The sequence below is a fragment of the Diadema antillarum genome, unplaced genomic scaffold (genome assembly GCF_040938485.1).
Source record: "Diadema antillarum isolate AM-2024a unplaced genomic scaffold, OU_Dant_1.0 seq00000183_RagTag, whole genome shotgun sequence".
NCBI classification, from domain to species: domain Eukaryota; kingdom Metazoa; phylum Echinodermata; class Echinoidea; order Diadematoida; family Diadematidae; genus Diadema; species Diadema antillarum.
In genome coordinates this window covers 598,515-610,751 of record NW_027271250.1, presented here as the reverse complement: position 1 = coordinate 610,751, position 12,237 = coordinate 598,515, and the positions used below count along the sequence as shown (strand labels likewise).

Here is a 12,237-nt window from a genome sequence, read left to right as displayed (position 1 = left end):
AATTCCGTTCCACACTTCCTATGCTATCCCAGTCTGCTACTCTCTCTTCCTGTCTCTGCTTTGATAAAGATTTGCACACACAGTGTTTTATTGCACATTCCTTCCTACTGCCAACTCTTCAGTTCATTTCAACTTATTGTATACACTTCATCACCATTTTATAATTGAATGTCAACATGATAATTTAATCCAGCTTTAGACTGTACATGCACATTTGAAACCAATGCTCTCAGACCATGCCACTAATGGCTCAGGAAATCTGACACAAGAGGAACCTCTTCCTCATTGTAGTGATCCACAAGTTTTCCTTTCGCTACATACAGACATACAGTACACTACTTGAAGTGCATGATTATGGTGTGAAAGCGCATTGAAAACAGTTACTTTACACTTAGCTCTCATTTCGCACAACATGAAACCAGTGCAAATATATAAGCACACAATCATTTTCGTTTGTAGGTACTGGTAATACTATTAGTAGTATTATGCATCTTTATGCTTTGATTGTGCAGAACAAAAAAAAAAAAAAAATGTGAAATTCAGCTTACCCGACTGAATGCACATACGTGTATTTACTCTAGTAAAAATTTCCACTTGTACAGTAGCTTTCAGCATTGTGTTCCTTAAAAATGTACAACGTGTAGACATGTCAATTTATGCATGGCATTTTTGCTTCCAGACATGGATCACACACTACTAGTACTATGCAAATGGAGATAATTACTTTCTACACACACTGCTATGCAAAGGGAGATAATTACTTTCTAGAGTTGCCCAAGATATCTGCAGACAACTCTCTGAATTTTCTTTACATCATCTGTAAAAAGATGGGGCTATGCAGACTACTACCAGTGTACAGTGGGACATTCAAATTTACAGTCAACACTGCTACCAACTTTGGCAATGAGCACGGATGACAACACAAATTTTCAACAGAAATGAGATGCAAAAATAGCTGTTGAATTACAATCGCCTAAATTCTGTGATTCTTCTACTATAAAGAGGAATGAATACAGCTATGCAGCAGTTTACTGTGTAGGCCACAATAATCATATTTCCAGCAGGAATGCCTGTCATAATTCTTTCTTTGCTGCCTCTGAACAAACTGTTTGTTCTTTCAGTTAAAATATGACTAATCACAAACCCTGTGCAGTGGTCTCTGTGGCTGACCCAAGGATATTTACAATTCTAAGAGGATACATAACTAACTGGTATCTATATATCCCCTGTCCTCTTCCTGTTGCAACTTGGTCCTCATAAACTGTGGTTTGTCAATCTAAATACAAATATATGGCTGACAAATTGGAGATACCACATGTACGATTTGTTTGGCATAACAGTTGGTACACTTTTACTGTGCGTTCTTCATCTGCCGATTGGCATGGACGTCTGTACTTGGTAATGAATAGAAATCACAACGCCCTTTTTAAAAATTCTTATTGTGTCATCACCATCGCCTTCCTCTTGGAATGAGGTACATTGCTACATCTGAGTGAGCTTGCTAACTTTACAAATAGTTAGTCTACTAGTAATTGGATGGACTACTGAATGCTGATAGAAAAGCTTGGCAAATTAAGCACAGTGCCTGGGGACATCCAGGGTTAACTACAATATGTAACAGCAACATGATCTGTAGATAAAATGGTCGTCATGTCTACTTTTGTTTTTTTATTACTAGTTCCCATGACACTGTTAACAGTGAAATTGAATATTGGTAACTTGTTTTATGACCACCCCCCCCCCCCCCCAAAAAAAAAAAAAAAAATTAAATAATGAATTAAATAAAAAAACCAGCAATTATCATATATATATAATCATATAATTGTGAATTAATATTGCAGTTTCTATAAAGTAAATACACTCAACTGCGCATAACAATAAGATATAATCAAAGAAAAAAAATCAGATTCATAAGGAAGTCACACAATCTAATTCTTAACTGAAATTCAAACAATATAAAAAAAATACAATTATCACACATTTTTAGAGTTCTTAAAACTGGACTACAAGACTTGATATTTACATGTAGCATATCTATATTTTTTGCACATTATAGGTGGTTTATGCATCCTATACGCCGTTAATGCATGTCATTCAGAAAAGCAACCAGTAGATTCAACAGGGAATCAAATGGGGATCACGCCGACAAAAATGTCTTTCAAACTAGCAAATGAGCTCCCGCTTGAATCTTTCTCATCTCCTTTTCTGCAGTGCATTAAAGAACACACCTAGAATTCTAGTCTTCTTTGCCAGTGCCCTTATCATTTCAAATATTATTATTACACGTGACAAGTGAGCTTTTGACATAATATTTCATCATTCTCAACATCAAACAAATGATGCCATGACAATATCTTTTCACTTGTGAATAATGCAAACAGACTGTGGGTGGCAGTGTTCGAAAACATGTTGGTTTTGCATGGATATCTGTTTATCTCTTCTTCTTTTCTCTGTTTTACCTCAAATCTACCTAATGCATTAAAGTTTAAAATAAATATTTGCGCTTCCGGGAGACACCTCCTGTCACTGTATAACCTTCAAAAAAATACTCACCTTGACCACAGATTATTTCAAAACACATCTGATCATATTATGCATAAATAGACCTACATTGATGTTATGCACACGACATGCTTTCATATTTTATTTACTACAACAGGGGCATCTTTAAAAGGTTTACAATGGCAGTGACAAAAATCAAGGATTTGGGGCACACTTGCATCTTTCAAAGATCCCATTCCCCACTCTCTATTAAAGCAGATGTAGCTGGGGCATAATATGATATTTGCTGAAGACCAGTTCTTTGGTTCCAATGCCTGTTGCTATCTGAGCAGTACTAAAATGCAATTTATTTTTGCTTTGATCCTGCAATTACCATTTCCCTTCTAAAGTACTGTAAAACGTGATATATTCGCAGTATGAATTTTCTTGCGAACTGCCACTGGCATTCAATGTAGATATAGTGTACACAAAAACTTTTGTGTGCATTTTAATTTCGCGAAACTCGGCGCTCGCGAAATTTGCAAAACTAAAATGCACGCGAACATTCCTCGTTTTACAATATATGCTCGACTGCCTACACACTACCTTTTCCTTGGCGCCATAATAACCACTAAAGGTAAACTATGTAGACCCAAGCTGCTCGTATACCATATGCATGCATAGGAACCTCTCATGAACTGCCATCCCCATCCTTTAAAGGTACAATAGTTCGTGTGAACTACAGATTTCACTCATACCACTTATCGGAAAACCCTCATTCATTTCCCTTTCAGAGGAAGCTGTCCTACACTACAGGAGACAAACTAAGAGAAAGAAAGACCACTAAAAAACATAACTCTGCAGTGTAGCATCCGAGCATATAGTCAAACCAAGGAGGTACTACGCGAGCTCGCCTAGTACCTCCTTGGTCAAACTAAGAGAGAGAGAAAGATCACATGCACACACACACATACAAATTTATGACAACTCTGCAGTGAGACTTGAAACATCACAAAATACAGTAAATCAGACACCAGAGTTAAATTTCTATAACTCCCACACAAAGTTTGCTCCTTTGTTTTGCAGCAACAAACCTCACTACAGAAAACTAACAAACTGTGTACTTGATTTCTGTGGTATATCAAGATTATTACCCATCACCGCCTGCAAAATGTAAACTGTTTCTGGCAAGATGACGAGCATTACCACGTATTTGCACACTTGTTTTTTGTGTTAAAAATTTTTTTGTATACCACTAGAGAGAGTAGTGTGCTATAGGCCTATATGCCAGTAAGAGCCAGTGGCATTATATACACCCGGTGAAAAAGATAACAATTTCTTCTCAAGCACAGTACCAAAAGACCACAAAGAAAAATATAACATACTGTGCCATTTAATATCATTTTTTTTTTACAGTGAGAAAAAAAAGATTACATATAGAGTTTAAAAAAAAATCTAGATATGTCAGAATTTTGACAGAAATTGAGTTTGACACATGTCCAGATAATCTTGAACAGGAGATCGCATTCAGATAATATCTCTTCCATCACTTGGGGGGAGGGGAGGGATAAACACAAGCTCCTGCTGACCCTAAAAAGTCACTGAGGTCCTCTGTCAACAAACTACACTGAAGACAGATTTGACCAGTGGGCATTTCTGCATCTGTCACTTTCTGTCATGGTTCCAATGCCTCGTCCCTCAGGGAAACTTACCTTGCCTTACTTCCAGCCCCTTCAATAGTTGCACAGTGCCACAGAAACTATGAACCCATATAAGATGATACTATAGGCCAGCACAGTACATGTATGTTTTTTCCTTTTCTCAGAACTAAATCCTTGCAACATTACACAAGATCAAAAGGTAATAAGGTTAATTTTTTTCTCCCCCCCCCCAAAAAAAAAAAAAAAAAAAAAAGTTACTCACTGTACTGGGATGTGTGAAAGATTGCAACTGGAATGGTCTAAACTTTCTGGAGAATGCCTTTTTCACATCCTATTCCTTGACACTTTAGTGATTTTAAAATCTTTTTAATAGGTCAAGATATTTGACAATGTTAATATTAGCACAGAAAGAAACACTTTTCTGACAAATTGCTTCCAATAAATTCATTCTGGCAGATATCATACAAAAGAGACTTTGTAATTCTATAGTATGTTTCAAACTGTACATAAAAAGATCCTCCATCACCCTTGAATGGAGAACATGTGTATCCCACTTTGTTCACCATCTCCAACTGTTCTTTCTACAGCATTCTGTTTACAACTCTTTTCTCCGAATATACTTCACACTGTAATTGATTTCATGTCTTGAATCTACCTCCACCCCCCTTTCTGAAATAACTACATATATATAATGTCTCACAAACATGTCTCAGATGGTAATATTCCTTGTTATTTTACTGTCTGTCTTGGGGTTCGCTCTCAGCTGAGTTTTCAATTGAAAGAGACAGAAAAAGTCTTTGCTCCCATCCTGTGAAATACAAATACCAAGATTCTATTTCACATTTCTTTGGAAATGTCAATGGGCAGGCTCTAGAAAGATGTACATGTCAATGGGAATACCTAATTAAGATTTATTTGACGATGAAAAGCTTAGAATATGGGTCACTGCCACCCTCTACAAGCCATTCACACCAAGAAATGAATCATGATTCCAAGACACTCTGATCCGACACTTCTGATCTGGCTTTGGCCAAGGCACTGCCAGGAAGTGACCCACCAAATCAATGTCATACTAATGGGACAAGTAGACAGTGTTAATTAGCTTGTAGGCTCTAGATACCTGATTGCATTATCACATGGTTGTCACTGTGTTTCCTTCTGCAATCAGTGATCTAATCAGATTAAATGTAAACAGAAGAGTTGGACACCAATGTGATAAAAGAGTTTTGATAAAAGCACTCATGACTTAATACAGCTGTTGTGAATGCCAACAAACATTTCACATGAAATTGGCTTGTGAAGGCATAGAAAGAAGTTGCAATCTTGAGCAAGCCACTTTCCCTTATTAATAAAGTTTTAATTTAAAACAGCATGTAGTATATTCAGAAAATAAATTAAATTTTTATTCTGCTTCTATTTCACAACATTTATTGAAAATTGAATTCTACATACTGGAGGTTTAAATAGTCTCTATATTTCTTTATTATTTTGTAACTATCATTATTCTCAAGTTCACAATACTAGGACTCTACTACTCAGATATGCTTTGTACAGTTTCTGATGTTTTTTCTCCAATGTAAGCTATACTGAGGTATGAACAATCTCAAGCCCAGAGAAATTTGTACATAACCATTTTCAGTAAATTTTAATATGGAGAGGGTAATACAGAGGTAAACAAAGCATAAATTGTAGTCCTTCTTTTGTCTAACCTATTTTTAGATCACCTCCAGTCACATGTATAATAAATATAAAAAATCAACCACAACCACAAGTATAAGGCAAGCTTCTGAACTTTCTTTGAGATTACATTGGAAAACACTGTTTTGTATGCTTTGTTGATATGGCCACAGGTTTGTACTGGTTTTCAACCTCATGTAAAGCGTCCTAAAGCTATAAATGGTCATTCCATTTCTTCTGTAACCATATACACCACAACTCTCAACACTTGAACAAAGAAACTGGGAGTTCTTGAATATCAATACAGTATGAAAACATATATAGAGTGCCAAGTTGTACTTAACCAATGACCAGTATAGATTTCACTCCTACGTATACTGTGAACTTTATGCACACCAGCATTTTTAAGGACTCATCACACAAATGAACACAATATCAATCAAAGACAATCCTAACTCACATGTGACAAGTACATTTTGAAGTTGAGCACCAAAATTAAACTCCAGCGGTGAAACTTCAGTCCTCGATAGTTGAATAAACGGCACTAATACATTCATTTTTGTATCATGCTCAGAATAACCAATACAAAATTACAAAACTGGTGGAAGATTACATACATTGTTAAACTATAGAGTGAAAACAAATATTCTCTCTACAGTTACACATCTACAATTCCATATAAGGATATGTGAGACAAACATTGTTTTAATACTGCTCATCATCTACAAAAATATTGCTGAAAATGAATATGTAACTTAAATTAGGCAAACTTTATATTCATTCCCTATTTGCCTGCACATGTTCAATATTATTTCTTCTTTCAAAGTCCCCAGCTTTTGTGCATTTTCAACACTATACACTCACATATAAAGGTGCCAGCAATTACTAGGTAAACTTTACTGTACTTTACAAATGGAAATCATGAACAAATCCTGGAGGGTGCCAGTACTAACCTACTTGGCTGCTTTATGAAGGCAGGTGAGATTCACTGTCTGGCTATATAGTGCAATACACCTTGTACATGGAAGATTGCCTGATTTAAGTACAGTATTGGGTCCATGCCCAAGGGTCCATGCCCAAGCACCCATGCCAGCAAGTAAGAGATTATTGTAAAATACATGTATACTGTCTTGACTTACCATGACAGTATATTTTGCAATCTACAAATGTAGGTAATCCCAGGAAAACAGAACATATTACACAGGAAATACACATTGCTATATGATTTATATCACAATAAATCAAATATCATTACCAGAATTTATCCTTATATATTTACAAATGAAGAAGCACAATGTCTCTCTTTCTGTCAATAAAAGCAAATAAATTCATCTTACTATTCTTAGTGGGCATTTAATACTAAACATTGGTTTTGGTCAGAGCAAATAACTTGTGCCAGGCCAAAATTTACTCACCTTATAATTTGTAGTTGTAGTTTTTTTTTTTCTTTAAAGGTAGCTTCTAGTTGCAATTTGCTAGTAATCCATAGTTCACAAATAAGCTCAGGTTCACAACAGTCTTGCAGGTGCAGAAATCATGTTTGCCTCGCAAACATTACTACAACTACAAGTTGAGATGTGACAGAATTAAGTTTGCTAGAGTACCTGCTCAAGAATTAGACAAATCTTTACAAGCACAGCAGCAGTCAATGAGGTATATCCATCAAGGCTTGACCAGGGGCAGAACTGATTTGAATGGATGGAGGGAGAGAGGGAGATGGAGTTGAGGAACCAGTGGCCAGCTATAGTAGGTGCAGTAGTACATACATATACTGAAGGAATGGTTCCATACACTACATCCTTTCACAGCAATGACAGGCAGCTGTATTTATGTCAGAGAACAGTTGAGATGCAAGTGATGCAATCTGAAGATCAAATCCTCCTCCTGTCTTCACTAAGATGCACCATGTAAATGGTAAAAATCGGTCAACACAAGGAGACAAATTTCCATTGATTTACGTAGCATCTGCTTCTTGGTTCAGCTCCAGTAATCACATTATGAATTGGGTCAGGTACTAGTGGTGTAGAAGAGCAGTGATGCGATCCCGATCCACTGAATAAACTGCTGGCTTCCAATGCAATGGAGACGGAGGCTCAGGGCTGCTCATCACAAACAGAAGTGCTAGGAGATGGAGTAGATAGACCTGCATTCATTTGCAACTAATCTCTACCAATGATAGACAAACTCTCCTTTTTCAATGTTCATACCCCTCACCTGATAGCAGAAATTCTGCAACATTTCTTTCACAGTAGTCAGTATCAAGGTCCTCCTTGCTTGAGGTATCCAGTAAGACAATGATGCAGTTATCGTCTATTCCACAATGGAATACAAACTGAGATGCAATACCTGCTTATGATTGGGAATCCTGATGTGTCAACCTGGTGCTAGCACAGAAAAATAGCTCTTCAATAACTGTCACATTTCTTCTCTGTGGCAACTTGTGATGCGGAAATACACTTCTTCCTTTTTCTCTTTTTACAGCAGCCGCAAACTACCAGTTTATGAATGCACAAACCCACTGCGCTCAATACTCACACAACTAGCATGCAAGCAGGCATACCATTTTGGCCTGTGGGAGCATGGCAAATATGCAGCATATCTCACAAGCTTGCCCATCATACCCTAGCTAGAACGCTGGGTAACCCTGATGCACAAAACATATGCACACACTGGCACACACACACACACACACACACACACACACACACACACACACACATACACAGACACCTATACCAACCTCCTATGAGTGGTGAACACACACCACCTCCAATAGAGGAGCTGTGCCGAGATGGAGAGAGCAGAGTAGATTCTATCTAGATGCAGCGAATGGCTGCAGCAGCCTTATTATTCTCTTCCTCAGCCTCCACAGAGAGATACTGGAATACGAATGCTGCAGTGGAGGTGCACCTCTGCCTGCAGAACAAGAGGAGTGTGAGGGAAATACTGGCCACTCGCACAGCTGTGAGCCTGGAGGGGAAAGTGCTCTGTCTTTGCTAATGATCCCTGCGCTTGTTATAGTCCATATACATTGTATACGAACCCACACACACACACATAGACATTACATACAGTGTTCACTCAGGGACACACAGATACCAGAGTATTCCATTGTACTTGCAGGGGTGCAGTAGTAACTTACGTGTAACTTGCATGTACTGTTTTGATTTCATTTCTCCTAGAGATGTCTACTAGTATATCCCTCTGTTTATAAGAAAAAATATCAGGTAATATTATCTTGATGTAATGCCATACTAAATGTATTAATTTTTGGTTTAAATACTAAAGCAGAGATATGGATTTATACATTGAAAATATTTTAGTATAACATACAGTTTGACATCATCATAATTTATATGCACATATCACTTTTGCATATCTTACAGAAAAATATTCTCCTCGACACCAAATTTGTTATTAAGTTTGAACATATACATAAAGATAGGTTGAAGGTTTATAGGACGGGACTTCATTTAAAGGACAAGTTCACCTTCATAAACATAAGGATTGAGAGAATGTAGCAATATTAGTAGAACACATCATTGAAAGTTTGAGGAAAATCAGACAATCCGTTCAAAAGTTATGAATTTTTGAAATTTTTGTGCAGTACCCGCTGGATGAAAAGACTACTGCAGTGTATGAATAACTTAGATGTCACATGCGTACAACAATATAAGGAAAATATAAAGAGAATTTCACAAAATTCCATCTTTTGAAAAAAGTACACATTCCCCTGACTCGTTACCGATAAATGTTATGGGTAATATTATTCCCCCTGCCTTTAGAAAGAGGCAAGTCAATTGCTCTTTTATTATGCGAAAAAAGTGAAAGTATGTTGAATTTTCTTTTATATTTTCTTTATACTGTTGTACGCATATATCACAAGCTGTAGTAGTCTCCTCATCCAGCGGTTCCAACACAAAAATTTAAAAAATTCATAACTTTTGCATCGACTGTCCAATTTTCCTCAAACTTTCACTGATGTGTTCTACTAATATTGTTGCATTTTCTCAATCCTTATGTTTATGAAGGTGAACTTGTCCTTTAAGATTTTTTTTTTTTTTAATTTCAACTTTAACATGACAGTGATATGGGTCATGAGGACAAGGCAATGACGTCACAAGACAATAAGACAATATATTTCATAATCCCTAATAAATATTATCTCATATAATCGGCTGTATAATACCCGCACAACGCTACATGCTTTTCTTACCCCTTTTGGATCCCTAGTAACAGTAACAACAAAAGCATTTTGGCAGAAAAGGCGGCAGTGAGAGAAAAAAGAAATATCACCCCAAAAATGCCATCATATTCATATCTTTGTATAATGCTGCAGTTGCTATTAACCAATATCATGTCCTACAATGTGCCATATCCTGTCATTAGTGCAGTGCCGGCAGTGTAAGAGAATTTGTCAACACACAGTTTATCATGAGCAGAAAATGGCAGAGTTTCTTCAGCTAATGCCATTTTTGTGCCAAAAATATTTTTCTTTTATCATTGTAGATTAAAAAAAAGAAGTTGTGATATATAGGCATTATACAGACAATATGTGAAATAATACCAACTCGATAAGTGAAATAATATCTACAAGAGTATGAACTGCATTAGTACCTGCAGTAGCATAATGAATCTCTCTTTAGCTAATACAAAAAAAAAAGAAATCAGAAAAAATTATGGTTTATGTTGATGACTAAACAATAAACCCCTTTTCCTTGAAGAGTTATAATTTCGAAGTTATTACAAAGTTCTCTATAGTGAATTGGTGCAAAGGATAGACTTGAATACTTGTTCCATTTCATTAAATAAAAGTTTGTACACATGTCACTGGGGAACTTGTTTCACTTTGTTTTTATCTATCATAGTTCTCATCACACACAACTTTCACTTGAGAAAATGTTACTCCTTTTACATATTTTGGATCTGATGTAGGCCTATACTTTCTGTTAATTTCCAACCCCTAATGATCTGTATGGCACTGTTAAAACAAAACAAAACAAAACTTTCTCCCTCCTATACCCTACATGTATGTATGTACATGTACAGTGTATGTATGCATACATTCATCTGTTTATCTACCTGTCTATCCATCTACAATATGTGTAGCTACCTACCTACCAATCTACCTACATACCTACCAACCTGTCACCATATATTTATACAACTATCTACCTATCATCTTTATATTATCTATTCATCTATTTATTCTTCCATGCATCTATCTATCCATCTTATTATCTATCCATCCATTCATATATCTATCCATCTGTTGCATTGAGTTTGCTGACCCTATCAACTCTCTTGCATGTCTGTCTCTCTTTGTTCCTGTCTCTGTACTCTTTCTTCATACAAATAACTATCTGTCTCCTAATGAGTCCTATCAGTTGCATCTGCATGTAAACAGACCCTCTGAGATGTAGCACTGAGTCTCTAGCTTAATTTCTATGTCTCCGAGACTGTCTCCCTGTCTGTCTTTCACTGTCTGTTTCTCTTTCAGCTAACTTCATCTTTTCTGTCTACTTCCTTCCTCCCATCTCTCACTATCTTTCTCTTCCTCTCTGTGTTTGTCTGCTTTAACTACACGAGATTGTCTCACTCTCCCTTTTTTTTATGTTTTTCAATAATCTGAATTTAATTACTATGATTTTACGCAAGAAAACATTCATCCTGAATGTATAAAAACAATATTCAATCAACAATGATTAATCACAAGTAAAACAATCAATGAGTACATAACCTGTGAATCATAACATATATCTTAAATTTATATACAAACTTCAATGCATATGCATACTTTTATTACCTTTTTATTATTTTCTATCTTTATTTGTGTGTGTGTACATATTCACACACACACACACACACACACACACACACACACACACACACACACACACAACACATAATTATTCACTTGCCGTTCTCTTTCCTGTCCCCCTCCTACCAAACCTTTCTTCCCCTACCCCACCCCCAACTATCATCCCTTCTCATCTCCTCTCCTCCATCACAGATGAGTCATCACAGGCTGTCTTCACTGAAGCTTCTGTTTTTGTGAGGAGGGGGATGAGGGAGGGTTTGTTCAAATATTTACTCCCCTATATCCCCCCCCCCCCTCCCAAGAGAGATTTTCATCCGAGATTTCAGACCTGGTGATCCAGAAAGGAAAACAGTGGCAGCTATGGCAACACTTGACTCTAGGAAGAGCTCCTGAGCAGAATGAACTACACAGAGAGATCAGCAGATTCAACAAATAAATATCAATTTCCCCTCACTCTCCTTTTGTATGCACATCATCAATATGCACTTAAAATGCATTATGTATAGCATATTATGGAAACTAGCAAAAATAACGGGAGTTCAAGGGTTACAGGAATGTAACAGGAGAAAACAAAAACAGCAAAAAAAAGTCATATGC

At 36.6% G+C, this 12,237-nt stretch overlaps 1 protein-coding gene across 1 annotated transcript in view; it reads right to left on the bottom strand.

Annotated features, from left to right (window-relative positions):
* The window catches only part of LOC139728552 (uncharacterized), a 136,831-nt gene that overhangs the window by 89,464 nt on the left and 35,130 nt on the right, over nucleotides 1-12,237 (bottom strand). The window lies entirely within an intron of this gene.